The sequence below is a fragment of the Anser cygnoides genome, chromosome 19 (genome assembly GCF_040182565.1).
Source record: "Anser cygnoides isolate HZ-2024a breed goose chromosome 19, Taihu_goose_T2T_genome, whole genome shotgun sequence".
Classification (NCBI taxonomy): Eukaryota; Metazoa; Chordata; class Aves; order Anseriformes; family Anatidae; genus Anser; species Anser cygnoides.
In genome coordinates this window covers 4,234,031-4,255,381 of record NC_089891.1, presented here as the reverse complement: position 1 = coordinate 4,255,381, position 21,351 = coordinate 4,234,031, and the positions used below count along the sequence as shown (strand labels likewise).

Genomic DNA, 21,351 nt, shown 5'->3' with positions numbered 1-21,351 from the left:
AACAAGCCTTTGATTACAGCTTAGCCATCTGCAGAAACTGTAACCCGATCAGTGCCTCAGCTTCCCCCCCTTTTTTTTTTTATTTTGCACAATAGAAGTAGACAGGAAAAGAATCAGCACAAAGCCTGCCAGAGCACACACCAAGACTGTCAATTGGGATATCTACTCTGCCAACAGGTGAGAGACTTCCAGATTCGTTAGGCGGTGTTATATAATTACAAGTGATAGACTTTGAACAAATATCCTCTCTTCTCAACATCCACCAGATCTGTTGGACAGTCAGCAAAAGGAATAAAGCAGCACCATTATAAGCTGCAAAACATCCCGAAACTGTGATATCTGACACAGCCACAGCCTTACAAACCTTGTCAGCTGCAGGAATTTGCATCATACACAAAAGACGAAAAAAAAAATATAAAAGGCAGGAAAACTTTCATACCAGCGAGCCCGCGATGGAGGGAGGGAGGGAAGGGAAAAGTGCTGCCTGGCAACTCGACATGGAAAAAATGTCTCACGCTTAGAAGCCTCTGCTTGTATATATGCATACGTGGGTGCATTTTCTCTCTCCCTTTCCTTTTTTAATATAAAAAGCCTCTGTGCCTACGAAGCCAGGCGGCTGAACCGCAGGGCTGGTCCCAGGGAGCGGCGGAGCTGCCTGGCCGCAGGGAGCCCCGGCCAGCACCACCCGGAGCCGTTCCCCCACCCAGCTCTGCACCCTGCCAGCAGGTCCTGGCCCCCACCAGCCAGAAACCCGTCTGGGGCCATCCAGCTGTGCTGCAAACACCCAGGCCATCCTCCCGAGAGCTTCACCTGCACTGCCACAGAGCGCTCTGCTGCTGCGCACATCCCTCAGCCCGCAGCTTCCATTACGCTGAGAGAAGGGCTGAAATTTCCAGGCGCTCGTGCACTATAATCAGCATTAAACATTTTAACCAGCATCATATTTTTGTTTCTTTTAAACACAGTGCCTCATTTTTTCTCAATTATTTCCTCCTCCTAAATGCCTGTTGCTCTGGCAAGGATGACAGGGCACGTTTCCCGTGCCCAGCAGGGTTTTAAATGCCACTTCTTCAGACGGGCTGCAGGAGAGCTCGAGTCCTGGCTCAGCTCCTTGCAGGGAACCAACACCTCTGCTCTGCGTGCAGGCAAGGTGCGGCACTGAAACCTGGCTTTCATAATTGCTGAAAAAAAAAGGAGGAAAAGGTCCCTTATGGGTGGCACGCTGAACAACGCAGATATGCAGCCATGCTGAGCTAGTTAAATACATCCTTTTATGTTCAAAGACTTCATTCAGACTGCGGGAAAGCAGGGTGGAAGCAGAGCGAGGAGCTTACAAGCTTGGACAGGACCGCACATAGGAAATAGGCTTTATTCCCTTTAGCAACAACTCCAGTGGAAAAACACACATACGACTTGGAGCGTCCAAGGCAGCCCGGCCGTCGGAGCATCCATGCACGACTGGCTGAGCGTGTACTTTTATGCAAACATTTCTGAGAGGTTTGCTTATCTGCCCTGTCTCGCAGGTTTTCTCTGGGGATCTGCAAATACCATTTGCAAGCTTTTTAAATTGGTCACTGAAAAGGTGGGCAAGAAACCGACTTGTATTGGAGGCAGGAGTAGAAGTTTTTCTGACGGCTGCTGCTCCAACCCCTGGGTCACACAATAACCCACAGTAATGCTGTTAATCCCCTTTCAACAGAAGGGGAAATAAGGAGCAAACCACCAATTCATCCAGGTTGTCCAACACCTTAAGAGTGAATCTGGAAAGGGGAGGCAGTGCCGCGGGGTCCCAGCCCAGCCTGCTACCCGTGGTGCCACGCTGCCCCGCCACCGAGGGAGGATCCGGGCTCAGTCCTGGAAAGCAGATACACAGCAGGGAAAGCTGGCAGGCCGGCAAGGCAGAAGAGAAGATCTGTCAAAAAAAAATGAGAAAGCAATAGCTAAAAATATGCTGCTCTGAACACGCTGCCAGGAAGCCAGCAATGTGGCGTGCTGACAGCATTCCGGGGTTACCTCTATTTATAGCGTGGACACAGCAGGCTGAGCCCCAGTTTTCGGCTGTGGGGCTGCGAACCAAAAATCAAAGGTTTCCACCCCAGACATAGCGTCTATGAGCCCTCCCTCTCAACACTGTTCAAGTGCCCTCGGGCCATCCTATAAATTTATTGAGGCTCACTGGCCTAAGAAACATAATGAAATGTGCTTTATTTGGTTGAAATTTGGAATGCTTCCCCGCACCCCAGCAGAATGACTTCGAACTGGAAGAGTCCAGCAGCTAAAATAGGTCGATCCAAGAACAGCTCATTCAACCCGGCGGATGTGTCACAGCAGCACAGAATTATAACTTTCACAGAGCTTAGCCTCACCTCGGCTCGCTGGCCGAGCAATGCTTTTTCACATTCCATAACTGAGGACTAATTCCCTCCAGATCCGCAGGCTGGGCCCACATGGCACCCGAGGAGAGCAGCAGCACCAAAGGCTCTAGGGAACCTGCTTTGGGAGGGGGGTTGGACCCAAAGATCTCTTTGAGGTCCCTTCCAACCCCTACAATTCTGGAATATAACACGCCGTGGACGTACAGCATTCCAGCACTGAGATGGGAGCATTTCGTAGATACTTGCCCCCACGCAGGGCGTGCAGACGCGGTGCAGGGCAGCAGGGAGACCGAAGCCGGTGTGTCTGGGAAATCTATCCTTACTGCAGCGCGCCTTTTCCAGTTGGCTTGGCTGAATCTGAAGCTAGCACTAACAAGATGTTAGATGTGCCAGAGATGTTCAACTGCAATACAGGCAGCGTGTACATTCTCCAAAACAAATCAGACTTTTTGCATGGTAAATCCCAAACTTTCTGCATGCACATGCACTGGTAACAAGACAGGCAACTTGAAATCTATTTTCGCCTCGCAGTAAGTGAGTAGTTCATGCCACTACACTCATACCATGTAGAAATCAAAGAACAAACGAGCAATTTCCATTATGAAGAGAAACCACGGGGTGAGGACAAACAATGGAAGATGTAGCCCAGGAACTCGCTCTCTACACATTCCAGTAAAAACAAAAAACAAACAAACAAAGGAACCCAAACCAAGCAAGGGTCGTGGTGGAATAGGATGGGCCAAAACCAGCAGGAGTCGTCCCACGCTGCTGGAGTCAGCAAAGCGGCACCAGCTCATCCGAGCAGCCAGCATGACCTTTGCTTCCGTTAAATGTAGTTACTGGTGGGTCTGAGGTCAGAGAATTCAGCTTCCTTCTTCAGCATGAGCACAGCAGGGTGTCCGGACAGCACTGGAGATGTCTCCATCCAAGACCAGCGCCCTCCCACAGCCACCCAAGCTCCCTCCTGGGGTGTATGGGTCCGGGCCAAGCCACGGAGCCCTCCCCAGGCCCCACCAACAGAGGAGTTGGGGTTGGGAGACCCCCAGCGGAACAACACCTCGGTGGTGTCCACAGCACAAGCAGTTCTGGAGCAGAAGACGGCATTTTAGACTCGTCTCTCTCCAGCAGCAGCCCCCAGCCCCATCTCCTCTAACCCACCCTGCCCTCCGCTCTCTCCTCCACTGCCTGCTGGGGAGGACATGGCGCCAAGGACGTCACGCTTGCCCTGCAGAGGATGCACAGCTGGCACAGGTATCCAGATGGACTGCTGCAAAAGTTTTCCACTCCCTTTTGGGATCTGCATATCTGTCACAATACTCTCAGGATCATCTGTTCAGCACCATACAGTGTGAATCCTCCCTCATCTTATCTCCATCGCAGGTACTGCCAAGTTAGCAAGAGAACTGCCATCACCAGCAGCTGCATCCCGTCCTGCTCCACACGGACAAGCTCTAAAAGCTCCTTAGATAAATGACTGGAGAGGTCTTCATCAGGACTGGAGCTCTGAGCAGAGGGAGGAGAGCCCACCCGGGGCTCAATCCGCAGTGCACAACCAGTGGTGGCTTCTCCGACGCATCAGACCGGGTGCTGGAGACTGAGCTGCACATTTTGTAACACCAAAATTGGGATTCACCTTCAGAGACAGGGCCCTGCAGTCAGCGATCGCAGAGCCACGGGGTCACTGGAGGCAGCTGGGGACTGCGAGGGAAAGGCGCCTGCTTGCAGAGCAGGAAAAAGTCTCTATTGCTTCAAGCCCAACTCCAGCGAACCACACAATTACAGCTTCACTTTTATTAACTTGAAATCCACTTGCAACATTAACCTCAAAAGGAGTACGTTTAAAAAAAAAAAAGGGGGGGGGAAAAAATTCATGCCTATTTCCAGCACTAATCAGAAACATGCACCAAAGAATAAAGACACTTTTCTCGTTTCTGTGTAATGGAGACTCTTTCCAAAGAAGCTGAACACAGCTAGACAAAAACTTCAACCCATGTGCACGGCTCCGTTCTGGATCGAATATCTCTGGCAGCAAACTGAGCTTTTCACAGGGGTGGAGGCTGCCTCGGCTGTTCCCAAGGGGCATGGGTGACCGACTCGGGAGGGATCAATGCAGCTACTGCCCCGCGGGCACCGCAAGCAGCTCCGCACCTCGCCCTGCACCATCACCAGCTCGCTCACATCTGCGGGCGCCGGACAGCTCTGCCCATCAGCACAGCACCGTTAACACAAGCAGAGCCACAGGTTCACACGTAGGAAAAAAACGGCCCAAGGCTGGATCAGAGAGCCCTCAAGGAAACCTCAGGAAAATTGGCATGAACAAAATGCAGACATTCCTCCCACGTTATGCTTCTGGCAGGTGCCAAGTGCATTCTCACACTAATAAAATGCCCCAAAAGCTTGTGCTAATGATAAGAGACAGCAGAAGTTAAGCCTTGTTTTTTTCCCCCAAAGTTCAAATAGTTTCCCCCAGCCAACAACTGGGCTGCTGGACACAGCAAAGGGCTAAACGGGGAAAGGGCCTGGCCTGGCATTCGGTCGTGAGACGGCGGGGGGCCGCCACTTCCACCTTCCATCGCATTTAGGCTTTGGTTCAAGCTTTTAACCCCAACTGCAGCAGCTCTCAGGAAATCAATTAACACAGCCACAGAACTCAAGGCCAGAGAAGCTCAGTTAAAGTGGCCTTGCCTGACCCACAAACCCACATCACGCGTTTGTACCCAGACATCCTGAGTCATGTCCGGCTGATCACGCTCGAACTGAAGGTTTGGTTTGTCAGAGACATTCAACCTCTGTGTCAAGACCGAAACGCTGGAACAACCCCAGCTGCTTTGGTAGGGTGCTCAATACCTAAAACAGCCTTCAAATAGTGCAGGAACCATCCTCGTCCCTGGGAATTTGTTCTTAGGTGAGCAAACTCAATCCTCAGGTACTCAATCGACAGAAATATCACAAGCATTTCACCGCTGGTTGTCACGGTCTGCTGTTTACTGTCCACAAAGCCCTAGACAGCTGATAGCCATTGAGAGATATGCTGGCCAACCATGAAAGCACAAAAAAATTAGCACAAGCAGTTTTTCTTATGAAAAAGCCTGTTAGTCATCATCTGTGATCCGTCTGGTTGGAGCGTTTCAGTAATCTGACGGGGCAGCAGAAAGGATGCCACGTCACCACGCTGACATATCCGAGGATTTGTACAAATGTGTGTTTATAACACAAGCATCCACACAGATTGGAAGGGACCGGGAAAAGTGGGTCTGTATACGTGCTGGCGGTTTTGCTGGTTTATGCAATTCTTTTGTATAGCAGCAGGATGAAAGAAAAAGAGTATAAAGGAACAAAAAACTGTTCTTGTGAAGCCATGCTGACTGGGAAAAGACCTTGTGTCTACTGTCAAGTCTAAAATCACTTCCAGTTCACTGTTCAAGTTAACCACATTTCCAAAGAGATGATGTCCCTCTAAATTCAACCTGTCTTCACCACTTTCCTCATCTGCAAGCAGTCTTTACCTTCTGAAACCCAAGAGAGGGAAGCAGCAGCACCTAAGAAGTACCGTAGTGTCCCCGTGGCCTTTTTGCTAAATGAGTGGGATTTGCCAGGCTATCTCAGAGCCTGCTCAGCCACCACAGAGCAGCTTGGGCCTGGTCCCTGTATTTGTGCAGAACCTGCAGCCTCCCAGCAGACGGGAGAGGGGGAAGGCACCGCAACTCGTCCACGCTGTGGCCTTGCTCAAAGAAGGAAATAATCAACCTCTTACATTAACCAGCTGCCGCAAGAGCTTCTGCAAGCTAAAAATGTGTTAGTTAATGATTACCTTTAATAGCACAAGAGTACCCGAGTGCCTGAATGGACGAGGGAGAGGGCTTAGCATGCAAAGCACTAAGCAAACAGAGAATGAAACAAATGATCGCTGCTCACCCCTTTCCCCTCGCGTTCCAAAAAACCCCAAACGTTTACAGCAGCCAGACTCATGCGTGCCCCGGACTTTCCCAGGTTCATCTGGCAATAGCCATCGATTAGTTGGAGAAAAACGCTGTCAGATTTAAAAGACGGGAAAGGAATTTTAAAACTGCAGTGTGGTATTTCCATATGGATCGAATACTCGCACCAAGACACCCCGCTGCTCTCCTCCCCGCAGGCCTGCAACGCTCTGGCCACGCAGGAAAACTGGTGCAAGCTTCCCACCCCTGCATCCGGCTCTCTGCTGTGCTCTAACATTGCTCCTTAGTGTGATAAAGCTGTGCAATGTGTTATTTTTTTGTGAGGGAGGGAAGAAATCATCCTTATTTAAGATTTTAAATCCATTTCTTGCCACCTTCTTGCAACACCAACGTAAATTTTATTTTCCTGCTGCACACACTGCTTTCCTGCTCTTATTTTAGACACACACAGGTCCCTAACTACTACTCCAGAGGGTTCCCCTGCAACAAGCATCCCTGGATTTATCATCGGAGCCCTGCAAGCCCGAGGCTGCCACCGGGATGTAGTACAGACCCCTTCTGTTTGCCACGCTCTGAAAAGCAAATGTTGATTTTTCCCAGAACGATGGGAGTGCATAAGGGAGAAAAGGCAGGAACAAAGAGGCAGCGGCTCACTGACCAAAGTGCTGCCGCCAGCAAAGGACGGAGGTGAAGGGTTCTCCTGAGCCAGGGTGACCAGCCGGGGTGCTCGGCCAGCAGGACTCCAGGAGCAGCCCTGCAGGTTGCCCACCCTAAATGAGCAACTGCTCCTTCACAGCCGGAGGAGATAAGGGGCAGCCTTCACCAGTTAGGTCTTCAGACCAGTATCTGCCTCTGGAGACACTGGGAGAAACTCAGCCAGGGATTTTGCTTAGATACAAACGCACAAGTCCAAGTCCCACTCCAGGCCTGTGCCCAAGCACCTTTTCTTCCACCGGGTCTGAGAGGTGCTCCGCTGCCGCTGTGTAATGTCCAGTCAAAGGCAACGGGCAGGTGAAGGAACTGCCAAGTGACCACAGTCACTAAATCCCACTCCTCCCTAGCCAGAGCCTCAGACAGGTACACAGGGTCACCATTCTCAACTGTCTGGCCACATGCTTGAGAATAAGTAAGGTGGGAAAAGCTGTAAGAGCGCAAGCAAACTCTGGTCACTTTTCTCTCCGCATCAAACACCCACCCCAACGTGCCGTGGGTTCCACCTGGAGCTGATTCAGCAAAGCATCCCTTACAGCAGCCTGAGCACACACTCAGCCATCTGGATCACTTCAGTAGGAGCCCCGTGATCTGCTGCTATTACGCAGAACTGCCTGGAAGCCAGAAAACCCTACACCCAAACTGCAGCCCAGAAACCAGCTCCCTTGGTAGCCCCGCATAAGAAACTTCAGCTCAGATCGCAGCTGCCCCCTTGGGACAAACACCCCCATTCTTTCACCTGTCTTTAACAACAACCCCAGCAGCATCCTGACGCTCTGCTGGTTTGAAAAGCAGCTGCCCCAGGAAGAAGACACGGAGGATGGCCGGGGAGGACCAGCTCGGCTGCAGGAACAAGCCACCGGCACGGCCAGGAGCCAGGAACCCTCCGCTGCTGCCATGGCTTGGCGCACGTAACTCTCCTCCTCCACGTATCCTTTTCTGTGCTTTTAAAATGAAGTGTCAAACACTTCCCTCTGCTTATAGGAGCAGGAAGGATATATTATTTAATGTTTTTACATTTTAGCTGTACTGTAAGGGATGACTCAGGCACTATCTATAGCTTCCAGAAGCAATGTCCACTGCCCTTAAATATCAGGGAAGAAGGGAAGTTACAATTTGAGACTACCATGAGGCCCTAGATCCATATAATTGAGTTTTTTCCCCCCTATAAAATCTGCCCAGAAGTAGCCAAGGCAATCCAATTTCATAAGCTAGTAACATTCTTTGAATGTTTTCCCTTGTATCTTACAATTATATTTAATAGTGGCTGTAGCAGGGAAATTGGAATAGAAGAGGACTTCAGCCAATTCTTAGGAAGTATTTGAGTGCCTAATGCTGCAGATCAGCTTACACCAGAGTTTGCAAAAGCGCCTTTACGAACAGTAGTGTGACTCCATCTCTATCTTGAGAGGGCCCGAACATCCCCAAAACACCGATGCTGCATTGCCAGTTCCCTCTTCCAAGTCCGACAGACCCGCAGAGAGACAGACCGCAGCCCCCAAGGCAGCTACGCGAGCACTAGGGGCTGTGTCTGGGAGGCCTCAGCGGTGAGGTTGGATTTCCTGCGAGCTCCCACCTCCCCCAGCTCTCATACAAAACATGTTTAAAGGCTCTCGCAGAGGGGCTGGGTTCTGGGGAGCGCCCATCGCCCGTACGGAGCCCCACATCTGTCGTGTCCTGCTGAGTAAAGCACACCCCCAGCACGAGAGCACTAACTTCAGACTTTTATTGATCGAAAACAAGACACGGAAACAACCTCTGTGTTAATATCTTATTAGCTTATCCTGTTAAAGCTTTGTCAGGGCGTAAGTAAGTCTAGGCCCAACACAGAACTAGGCTCTCCTAGCCGTCGGCTCTGCAGAGAGGCCCAGGGAAAAGCACAGAGGGGGGCTCAGATAAATGCACCCCAGTTTTAGGAGCCCCCCACAATATCACCCTGACGGCATGCTCTCCTTCTAGGCCATGAGCAGACCCCGCGCAGCTCCTTTCTCTAAGGGGTTCCTGCGGCTGACAGCAAGGAGCCGGCTCTGGGAGGGAAGGGTAAAGCACCTGGCACCTGGGCACGGCTCAACCCTGGCGAAAGACAGGGTGAAATCACTCCTGGCACAGGTGGAAACCATTTCGAAGCACCGAGCACTGCCTGCAACCTCTGAGGAAGCTTTTCTCTGATAGAAGAGGGCCCGCACAGAGACACAAAGCCTATTCTGTAGGTCTGCCTGAAAGGCAGCATTGTACACGGCCCGCTCGGTGTAATGGAGCCAGGCAGCAGAGGTCGAGGCAGAATCCCAAATTCCTTCCACAAGTCACTCACTACGAAGATACAAATTTTCAGCCTCCACTATGAAAATGCTCAGCAAAAAGACGCAGTTGCTGCTATTTAGGTGGCACAGATGTATGCCAAGCCCCCTCATCACGCAGAGGCCCCCAGCACAGCAAAATGCATGGACCTGCAGCACATGCAATGAAATTGGCTGTGCGTGACCTGCCACAGATCATTTTGAACCATTTCCAGGCATTTTGGGTTGGAGAGGAGGTGCAGGTTATTAGTCTGAAGGGAGCCAAGTGAATAGCAATCCGGTCTGAACCCACTTCATCTCCAGGGATGGGAAGATTTACTTCGTTTTCATCTCCTTTGCCTAACCAGTGGTGGGATGAAGCGTGTGAGAAGAACTGAAAGGCAGGGGATTATAATTCAGAGCTCCCCTGGGCTCTGGGCAGTGTGGCAGTGAGGGCTGGATGATGATGCCCATCTGCCTCATGCCATGGGCACGGCACACACAGGCTGCTGCTGGCCACACCTGGAAGGCTTTTCCCCACCTGGAAGCTCAGATCACCACCACTGACCAGTAAACCACTGCCAGAGTTTATTAGGCAAGCTGGCTTTCCACAAGCCTCACCCTTCTGATGTCTCTGGAGATGACTCCAAGACCTCCAAGCCCAACCCTGCCCCAGCCCTTGGCTTCCCCTGGGGGAGCATCACCAGCGTCCCCGGGCAGTCCTAACCGCGGGATCGACCAGGGGAGGATGCTCTGGGGGGGCTGGAATTCCAGCCTTATCTCCAGGGGCTGAGATCACAGGCAGAAAATGTTTCTGTGTTGTCTCAGCCAGTTTCCTGCTGGCATCCCTCTTCCTCTCCACAAAAGCACCTCTTCGTGAACACTTCTGGAGCCAGAAAGTGCTGTTCACTGGCACAGACTAAACAGATTTACCAGTTCTGAGACTCGGGACCTCTCCTTAACGTGGCACAGCCGTGCCTCGGCCAGGTGAATGGGACCGGGACCAGCCCCAGCCCAGAGGGATGCTGCCACGCGCGGCACAAAGCAGCCACCTCCTGCACGGCTGCCAAGCAGTAGCCACGTGCTTTAGCCCTGTGAAGGAAGGGTGCCTGCTCTGTAGGATGACAACCAGAAGTCTGAGCAGGCCTGGGTTTGATTCCTCTCTCTGCCGAAGATGCTTGGAGCCCCAGGCAGCACCTGCCTGAGCGTTTATAGACATAACATTTGAGCAAGAGCCCCAGACACCCTTCACAGAGCAGAAACAGGCACTGCAGCTGCTGATCCACCTCCACCCCGAGATGGAGATGGAAGATAGGGTGGTCAGCCCCACAGCCCCCGGCTGGGGAGAGTCTGCAGGGACCGGCTCTGATCCAGAGCTGCTTTTAGATGGATGAACTTAGGCAAAATTAAATTCAACCTCGGACTTTTCCCAGCCTCAGTCCCCTGTAATATAGCAAATTGCCTCTTTTTGAGCTTTATGATCAACGTATGAAAGACTTGGGACTTAAATTTACAGTAATAATCACCCCTTGGGTTATCTGACAGTCATTAGACAAGGAGCAGAGGCAGGATATCTGATTATGCCCTAAGCTGGCCTCACTAACTGAATGAAACAACTTCTTTCTCCGTAGCTCATTTTCCTCAGCAGTGAGGTGGCCATAACCGCATTTCCTACACAGACAATCTGTGAGGTGCCTCTCCCGGACGCTCGGGAAGGCTTTGGGAGCACCGGGGAAAGGCGATGCTTATTCACAGTGCTCCAGGCCCTCCGCAGGGCTCTGCTCCAGGGACAAGCAGGGAGCACGGCCCGTGCTGGTGAAGCCTCATGCTCCAGGGGACCATAAGGAACGGCCACATCCCTCCCCTCCAGGGGGACCTGTCACCACTTGGGCCCCAAGTGCCCTGTGTGCAACCCCCAGGGCGCTGGGCATCTGCCACCGCCAGCTTATTCCATAAGTGAGGGAATTAAAAACAAACGAAAACCAGCTGAACCAGTGTTTAATCTCGCAAAGATTATGACACAATTTGAAAAGCAGCTGAAGCTGTTGAGCACCCAAAACACAGGTCTTTCCTTGGTTCATAGGCTTATTTTGCCCACAATCTACAGGCAATAGGGTTTGGATGCCTCCAGGATACTCTGAGGGACTTTGCTAAGGCAGTTTTTAACCCAAAACCTGATTTCTCAGCTGTGCTTTGACCTAAGGATGGATGCATCATTCATAAACCATCTGAAATGTGGAATACAGTGTTATAAAAGACAAAGATGATCCCATGCTAGGATGAAATGCGAGTACGTTAGAAAATTAGAATATTCAAATAAATCCCAATACACCGGAAATGCACAAAACCCACCCAAATAGGATGCGGTGCAATTCAGCAAGGACCAGCACAGAAGTCTAACCCACATCCTTGATGCCCTCAAGCCAGTGGCTGCAGGAGGTTCCTAGGAAAGATTCAGATCTTGTGTGGGCTGAATCACCAGATTTTATCAGCGGCAGCTACAGGAATAGCTGAGGGTGACAAGTTCTCCAAACAGGTGCTTGCAGGGAGGTGGGATGGAGCCGACTGCAAATCGAGGTGCGGGAGGCTGTCAGAGCCCTGTGAGAGAGGGCTGGCAGCATCCAGGCTGGCTTCCTCTGCCCCAGGAGCAGAAATTCACCTTGCAGAAGCTGCGAATTCGAGCTGCTCCCTCTGCAAACCTCCAATGCCATGCACTGGATCCTCAACGTGAAAAGCCACCAGGTGCCAGGCAGAGCAGCTCTGCTTCCAGAGCCTGTTGCACTTAATCAGACTGTCTGCCTGGGGTCCTACCACACGCTCAGGCTTCCCTCCTGTGTAAGAAACCAGGACAGAGCAGCTACAAGAAGAGCCAGGAAGCCTGACCCCGTGCTGCATGCCTTGCAGCAGCCTGCTCGCTCCCAGCAGACCCGCACGGCTGATGCCTCCAGAGCCCGCACATCCCTGCAGCCCTACGAGCACAGAGCCTCCTGGAAACACCCCGACATTCCCCATCAAACAGAGCCAACAGGAGGCCCTCCGGGTTGTGTTAATAAGCCCCGATTTTGCCACGAAACCAAGAGCTCCTTGGAATGGGACAACACGCCGTGTGCCACCTGCTCGGCTCCACGTGACTGCCGGGTATCGGCTTAGAGGGAAACACAAACAAACCCACCCCTGCATGCCTCCGAGAAATTCAAACAAGGTCATCTCCAGATGGCAGGCAGGAGGGCACGGAACAGCCGGGGCAAAGCAGCCACCGCGGTGCCAGCAGCCCAGAGCCAGAAGCGAGAAGGAGGAAAGGCGCAGCTCAGCGGCACGCATCTCAGCAGTCTCCTCTCCACGTGCAGCCACAGCTTATTGCCGTGCTGAGCTCAAGCTGTCTGAACACCGGCTCTCCCCCTCTCCTAACCCACTGTTCTCCATCCAGTGGTACCTTTTGCAACAAAAAACGCTCATTCAAAGAACACGCAACTCCTGGTCCTGAAGGGCCTGACCTAAGAAACCTGTGTGGTTTTTTTTCCTTATTTTTTTTTTCCAGTAGTTGTCATTTTTGCTGTCCAGCTGAGAAGAATTAAAACCAGCATTCTAGGGTATATTAAAGGCAGCACAATTCCCATGTTTAGGGGCCTGGGCTCTGTCTGGCAAGTACAAAGAGAGCCCTGTGTCCTCTACCTGTGCTGCAATTATACAAGGGAAGCTCCGAAGACATCCCTACAAACTGTTCATGGCTCCTGTGCTAGTGATGGGAAAGCTGAACTCCGATGCAGACGTTTAACCTTGCCGTGAAGTGTTCTAAGAGCAGAAATCATCAATAAAAGCTTCTGTCTCTGCTCACAAGAACTCAAACTCCCTCCCCATCAGACTACCTGTAATAACACAAGTACAACCGTGAAATAATCCAGGTGCTACTTGTATAGCTGTTACCTCCTCAGAGGGTATCACAGCTCTCTTCCTCCACCCCACCCAGTATGACCCAGTAAAACTTCTGGGTATTCTGATTCATTTTTGCACACCTTGCTAAAGAATTTGCTTGCCTTTGTCTTGATGTTTTTCTCTTGCGTCCTTATGAGAGTTCACACCTCTCCTCTACCTGCCCCAGAGCTGAGCAGCTTTGGCCCAGCAGCCCACAGCACCTGGTTCGCTTCCTGCCCCCAGGCTCCCTGCCTTCAGGGCAAGTTAAGAACACTCTGCAGAAATGACAAAAATATCCGTAAACCCCCCACAATCAAGGCTTAGAGCGAAGAACACCATGTCCTAGATCTCACCCACATGCCCGGAGCATCAGAGGAGTGAACACGCTCGGTTTGTCCGGAAAGTTTCCGTTTCTTCCTTCACTGCTCCTCATCCCAGAGCTGCATCTTCCACAGCCGCATCCTCCCCCCCTGCTCTGCCAGACCTGGCCCTCGCTCCTGCCCCTGCATGCTCTTCAACCCCCCAAATCTGTATGGCACTCAGGGCCAGCCAGCACCACTTTTAAGTTTGCCATTCCCTGCCTCGTGCTCCCGCTATCCCTGCCCTGCAGGAGGGGGGCTCACGGAGGAGCTTCACACACAGAGGTGTCCCCAGGGCAGGGAATGAGGACACTTGACCTTTACCCAGGACTAAGGTCAGGTTTTCCTCCTAGGGGCTACGGCTGTGTCCCACATCAATCTTCCAGCTCCTTGCTTCCCAGTATACAGAGCTGCCAACCCTCCTCCCGTGCTAGTAACCCTACCGACAGCATCCCACAAGAGTCCCACTAGCGAACAGGAGCAGTTTGTGAAAGGATCTAACACAGATGCCTCCCATAATAAGCACCCAGCACGTTACCACAGGAGGTTTTTCTGGCCTATATCCATTCTTGGGTGCTCCTGTACTTATATTCATGCCCCAAAGGGCATAAGAGGCTCAGTAAAATCTGAACATTAATCCTGACGGATTATGAAACAGCATCTTAACCATTCCTTCTCCATCACAGCTTAAGCGCAGGGCTCTTGTTATTCCTTGATTATCTTAAGGAAGTCAGAAAAAACAACCTCAAAAAAAAAAAAAAAACCAATTCAGCTATCCTCTCCTCTGCCACCCACCTCCCCATTGCCCCAAAATCACGGCATTTATTACAAAACCTCACTGCCTAATGCTGATTCCCAGGACAGGGGCTGACACGGGCAGCAGAGCAGCTCCGCTGTGCAGGAGCGCTCAAAGCCTTTGCAGATAGATCGAAGGCAGGACAGCTGAGCTCATCCTCCATACCCTGAGCTGCAGAAATCAGCTGTCGGATTATTTCACATCACTGTTCAGAGGTTTATCTGACAAAAAAATCCGCTCCGGGGAATAAATCCCAGCCTCGTGTTGCAGCTGCCAAAGGGGAAGGGAGAGACCACCCAAGCCATGACATCCCCTTACGACCGCGCAGCACCAACAGCCTTCCCCTGCTCAGATGTGGGACTTGCCAACTAAAGCACCTCACGTGTCAGTACAGCAATTTGAGAAAATGTTTACAGATGCAACTGAATGACAACTAACGTCAAAGGACAATTAGCTACAGCAATGTTAGCCCTTCGGGCTGCGCAAGTCCGATCTATTCAGTAAATACTCACCACTTCCCAGAGCTGTAACCTACCCACTGAAAACATATAAAAACAGGCATTTGAAATCAAAGGGTAGGAGGCAGTGGTTTTCGTACAGCTTGGGCACAACTCAAACTCACATCTCTGTGTTATGCCCGATTTGATAAAAACACGCTCTTAAACACGTGAAGGCAGGACACCAGAGGGGAAAAATCTCTTCATGCGGCAAACAGGGCTGTGAGAGCACATAACAAAGGTCCGATTTTAAGGATTTCCTGGTGCTTCTAGCAATTGACCTCAGATAAAAGCAATACAGCACACGTGACTCCCCTTATTGTTAGGACACCGAAGATCAGGGAGGTCAGAAAGCTTCCCCAAAGCAAAGCAGAGGACGGGAAGAGCCGCAGCATTTCGGGAACAGCAGCGACATCAGATTTCCAAACTCCAAGTTAATGAATAGTGTTTCAGCCTCACTGATTTTAAAAAACAGTTGCTTTTGATTTTAAAGATTGAAAGTCATCTTGGAGGGGAAAAATGGCAATCAAATATTAGGAAGCAAAGCCCTCGGACAGCCCCGGAGCACGCCAGCCCCAGAGAAGATGGGTGTTCCCCCCAGCCAAGCTGGTGCAGGACACTTGCTCCTCATGTGAGCGCATGCTCTTCATGCCCACATCTGTAGCCTTCCTGCAGGCAAACCAAAGCCTCCAGCCGTGTTAACTCACAGCTTTTCATCGGCCTTAAACTCACTTGAATAAATCCCTGCAACCTCCCATGGTCTATCACGTGCAGCTCCTTTGTCCTGACTTGCAACTCGCCAAGATCTGTTATTTTTCTCAGCAACTTTTCTCTGTACATGTCCAGGCACTTGCAACTCGGCTGCTGAGTCATTCAACAACAGCTCTTGGCTGTAATTGCCGAGGGCATCTTGTACTCATTTCCTTTGTTTATTCTGTGCATTATATAAGGCTATAGGCAATCCCCATTTCCCTTGATAACAGCAAAAATAAACTCGCACCCAGGGGCTGCTCTTGAAGATTAGGACTCCAGCTTGCTCCCCAAGCGGGCAAGCTCAGGGTTTCTCCAGCACTGCTGCTGCAGCCTGCAAAGGGACATGGCTCCGGTCCCTCCGAGCACAGGACACCACACCAGGGACCCACTGTGTCTCCGGCAGCTGATTTGGGTTCAGCCCCACAGCCACAGCAGGATCTGATCTCTTCCCAGGGAAGGCGGGTCTGGTTCCTCTGCTCACTGACCCCACCGAACGCCGTCTCCCCCGGGAACCAGGGCCCGAGCTCTGCTGTTCCCTCAGTCCCCAGAATAGCAAAACTCCCACACCAGGAAATTATGGACTTTCTCGAGCATTACCACGACCTTTTTTATTTCCATTATGCTTTTAACTGACTCCTCCCTCTACACTCCCTCTCTAAACAAACCTCCAAGCTGCACAAAGTGCTTCCTGTAAATAATACTCATCTGGCATGGACAAGGGGCGGCGGGGGGGAAAAATAAAACCCTTTTGCTGCTAGTTGCAGCGTGCAACAGCCTCTCCAGTTCAACTCCCATCTGTGAGCCTTGGAGGCAGTGCCATGTTGGAGGGGAAGGAAGGGACAGTTGCATGCTCTGGACAGCAGATCTGAAGCTGCCCTCCCCAGAATGAAAAGCTCAGGTCAGAGGTAACTTGTACTGTGCTTCAGACTGCAGTAACACAATGCTAACTCCGTGCTAACACTCAAGCAATAACTTCACAGTGAGCCCCTTCTGCCCAGGGGGGCCTTCTGTTCATCACTGTTGTGCTCTCGAATCAGGCTGGGAGCTGCAGAGCAGGGTCTCAGCACCGGCACAGAGCACGGTGTATCACATCCAGGGACGAGGCAGGGCTGGTGAGCATCACCCCTACGGACAGGCAGATCCCACCTTGCCCCCGCGTGTCCCAGGGAGCTTAGAAAAAGAAAGCGGAGACTGCACGGCTATCTAACATGTTAAAGCTTCACAAGCTACACTTCCCTCCACTGCAATACAAAGTCCTCTGCTATTCCACAGACTTTGCCCCGGATCTGGTTCTAGCCTTAAGCAGCAAAAGCCCTTACCACTCTGGCACGTGCTGAAAGGAGGCATGTAGGAGGCACGGTAACGCCACGCAGAAAGCTCTGCTCACTATCTGGTACGAGCAGCACCGCTCCCTCAGGGCTTTCCCTGCCTCACAGCAAGCAGTGGCTGGGCAGAGGGGAGCCAACACCGAGCCTCCACCAGTTTGAGCTGTGGCCAGGTGCAACTTCTGCACTGGTCAGCAGCAGGGAAGGGAGCAGGAGCTGCACACAGGCCAAGGGCAAGTCCAGGAGCATGCCGACAGTGATGGAAGTGCAGGAGGAAAGAAGGGAATGTCTTTAGCCCCCGTTTCCGTGTCACTTGTGTACCTGCTTGCCATGAGCTCTCCATGGAATTACTCTGCAGCATTTCCTCATTGCACATGGCACTTCTTGTCCTTGCTCATGCCGAGCAGCACTGAAGATGGTGAATGGTACTCTGCAAGAACAGTTTCTCACCCCATCAAGCCCTAGACAGCTTTCTTCTTTCTACATGTCACCATTTCTTATGTGGCTTTCTCACAGGCTGGATTCCTCTGCTTCTCTGAACTTTCCTAGCAGTCGTTGGGATGTTTTGCTACCTGAAGCAAAGCTCCAGCGCTGCCCGTACACGCAGCCAAATCTGGCAGTGGCAGAGCACCCAGCCCAACCCTTCACGCTGATCCTGCCACCCCAGCACCGTGTGACACTGCCATTGGAGAACCGTTCTCCTAACACCGCGTCAATCATCTCGAGCCATCAGAAACATGACTGCAACACAGGGCGTGTTGACACCTACAGCAATATATTCTGTCGGCATATGAGTACAATATAACAATTGTGCTTTGTGATTGAACATCCCACATCTGCGTTTCATTTTTTGCAGCAAGCAAGCAGAGAGGTGAGTTTCCCAGGACGGACGCCAGGTGCCATCAGCAGCTCTCGTATCTGCTGAGCCCCAGAAAGGCACGGTGAGGCCTCAAAGGCTGCTGAGAGGATGCTGAGGGTCTGTCCAAGCACCAAGGTGCTTTGCCCCTTGGAGACACCAAGAATTTGTAGGACTCTGGGGAAAATTCCAACATTATTAACAAAAGAGGAGGACAGGTACATTGGAAATCTAATTCTCTAATGCATACCTTCTCCATTTTAGAAATAATCAAAGTACTCAAAGGTTTTTGGACGTTAACCTCATAGTGCAAACCTGCTATTGAGAAATCTGGAGGCGTGGGGATGGAAAGAGACTTGCATTTTCACCCTAGACCCCTGCAGCGCTCAGCCTGGTGGTAGCCCTTCTCTCCAGGAGCCTCTGAATGCTGCCGTAGCTCATACAACGCCGGGGCAGCAGCCAGCAGGGATGTCAAAGGCCACATCCAGCCATCACACAGTGAAGGGAAGTGGCTCAGGCAGGGACAGAGCAGCAACTGGCGTGATGGGATAGACCAAGTAGTAAAAAAATAAATAAATGAAGGGGGCTGGGGAAGAAAGCCCACCAGGCAGAACGTGTAAACATGACAAGGCACCGAGGCTGTTGTTTACTGGTTGGAAAATGTGAGTGTGAGGCATGGACTAATTGGAGATGCAGTTCCTAAAACAATAAGCAAGTGTTTGCCATACAGAAACTGGATCGTGCCTGTTTTCTCTTTTGTTTGGGGATTTAAAGCCAGAATAGGGGGCCGTGGACATTTGGTATCAGCCAGCTTTCACACAGATCTGACTTATGGCTTCTTTTAAGTCCACGCAGCTGACCAAGCCAACCTGTAGACCTTTCAGCATCCTGAAAACAAGATACAAAGCCCTTTGTGCACCAGCCTCCTGCTATTCTTGGATTATCAATAAAGATCATTTTGTAGTCCTTATTTTCCTTCCTGTTACGTCAGCAACACAAGGTATCACAATGCCCACACAAAACCCAGTAATGCACAACATGTAAAGCCTTAAGTTTTGACCATGATGTTAGGACTGGCACTCCCGGGGAAGTTCACCCCATGGTGGCACTGCCGGTGCCATCATCCCATCCTCTCCCAGCTTTCCTCCTGCCCCTTCAGGTTTCCAGCATTTGCATTGACTTGACAAGTGCTTCAGCTCTGCTACTGGAGGAAAAGGCAAGAAGCCAGCTTGGGCATCGCTGCTCTGCCCATTTTCTGGGTGCAGGGGATTTTTGTTGCTCCTGCTGTTCTGCAGAAGCCTTCCCAAAGGCTGATGCATTTCCCTCACTGCAGGGTATTTGCACAAGCACTACGCAGATGGGTCAGTGACAGCAGCGCCTGCTCCTTCACCAGTTCCCTGCTGAAAAACTGCAAAGTGCTTCGGTCTCGATACGCAGAGGCACACTTCCTTGCAGCAGACGCACCAGGAATGTGCTTCAGTGCATCGGGCACAAGGCAGCTTTGTTTCATCCAGGGATAACAAGTGGAAATGGTGCGAGAGGACAGCTCGTTCAGCTGACCTGGCAGAGGCGTTGCTTGCACCGAATTCAGGTTCCAAGCGATAGGTTTGAACGGCCGCAGACTGAGGATGCAGCTTCCTCTGGCTGATGGCAAATCCCCAGTGCAGTCATTTATTTATGATAGCTTGTTGGCCCAGCAACGCAGCTTTTGGAGACTAAGAGCTATCTGTGAGTTTGAGCTCAAGGAAATGGCTTTTTACATATTTCAAAACAAAATATTGAAAGTTTCTGTTAAAAAATGACAATTTAAATTAAACCGATGTTTTTGTTGGATCCAAGCTCTATTTTTTTTTTCCTTGATACTACAGCTCGATCAAGGAACTACAAAAAAAAATCAACCTGAACAACCTCGCTCATTTTTCCATGGCTTAAACAAACAAAATGCCACTTGGCTCTGAGTACACCGGGTCCGGTTCAGGAGAGAACAATGGGGCTCTGCAAGCCCCGTGTCATCTCTGCCACACCTAGCAGCTTTTATGACAGCGAGGTTAAAAGCCACGGGGGGAATTACACCGGGCCTCTCACGTGCAGTGTCAGCCTGGAAAAGATTCCCTCTCGAATTTTCCCAGCCATCTCAGCTGTACTCGGGACCCTCTCAGCAGGCGCCTGCCCAGCCACAACCCCTGATGCTTGCTTCTGGGGGGGGGCCAAGCCTACCCACTGCCCTTCACCGCGCTTTGGAGAGCTCCTGCATTTCCTGCCAGATGATCTCTTGCTGCACTGCACATCCCTGGGCCATCCCCGCTGCTGCGCTCTGCAGCGCTCCCATCCCCACCGAGAGCTGCGCTTGCCTGGAGGCGGCCGCCCGGTGCTTTGAGGACGTGGCTCTGGCAGCAGGCACCGAGCAGCTGGCATCGGGCGCTTTTAGTTGGAGCTCAAGGTCACCCACGTGTCCCTGGAAGGGCACCGCAGCTCTTTGCTATCTTCAGCCATATCGTAAAGCAGATTTATCAGGGCCTCATCTTCAGTCCCTCGCCTTCCGGCACTGGGTGCACATACCCCAGCACGAGCTGGGAAGTGTTTGGTGGATCACAATCCTGACCTGCCCTCCTAACACCCGTCCCAGCTGCTGACTTGGACCAGAGCTGCAGGCAGTCAGCACCTACAGAACGCCAGGTGGTATCAGCACCAAGGCAACACAACAGGGCTGCACTAAAGGGGAGGGCCCTAAGACACTAAAAACCATCCCGTGGGACAATGGAACTCTTTCCACAGCACATCCCAGTCTAGCTAATGCCAACCACCCTAGTTTGCCTGATATCCTATTGTCCATGTTTTATAGGGAATCTGTTTGAGTCATGATGAGGGGAAAAAAAATACCAAATTCTAATGCAACCATCAGGTCAGTTCCCTCTGTTACTTCTGCATTTTTCCCTATAACCTTAGCTCATACACAAGCAGTTATTTCTAAATACCTGCCTTACCAATAAATTAGGACTTGATAGTTAAGGTAAGGGTGGGTCACATATGGAAGTTCTGCAGCTACTGCAATTAGTGCAACCCTTATTTCAGCATATGCCAACTTACAAACCTGAAACTGTAAGCAGTCTTTGGCTAAAACAGTTTGCATCATCCCTGAAATGTCTATAAAATACTGTGGCATTTGTCATGAATCCTGTCTGTTGCTTCTTTGGCAATGCAACTGTGCTTGAGTAATGGAAAATGAGAATCCAAAAACCCTTTAAAAATAATATTTCAGGACAACTAAAATAACTCAGAAGAAACTCTCCTTTCCTCAAGCATCTGAAATAATAGACATCCCTAAAGCAAACATTTAGGAGTTGGCTTCAGCAGTGGTTATTGCTCATTTCTAACTTGCTGTGTAAAATCCCTTTTTTGCCCTCTTCTCTCCTCTTGCCAGGAAGTTCCAGAAAAGAGCTGTGGGCTGAGCTCCAGCGCCTGCAGCTACAGCACAAAGGTCTGAACCTCTCGTTATCAGTAAGAGGTAAAGCATCCGAAGGCGAGCGCTATCCCAACCGCACCTATATGGCAT

The 21,351-nt window shown here is 51.1% G+C and overlaps 1 protein-coding gene across 2 annotated transcripts in view; it reads right to left on the bottom strand.

Annotated features, from left to right (window-relative positions):
* Positions 1–21,351, bottom strand: part of SEPTIN9 (septin 9) — a 129,622-nt gene that overhangs the window by 105,647 nt on the left and 2,624 nt on the right. The gene's annotated exons all lie outside the window — the stretch shown is intronic.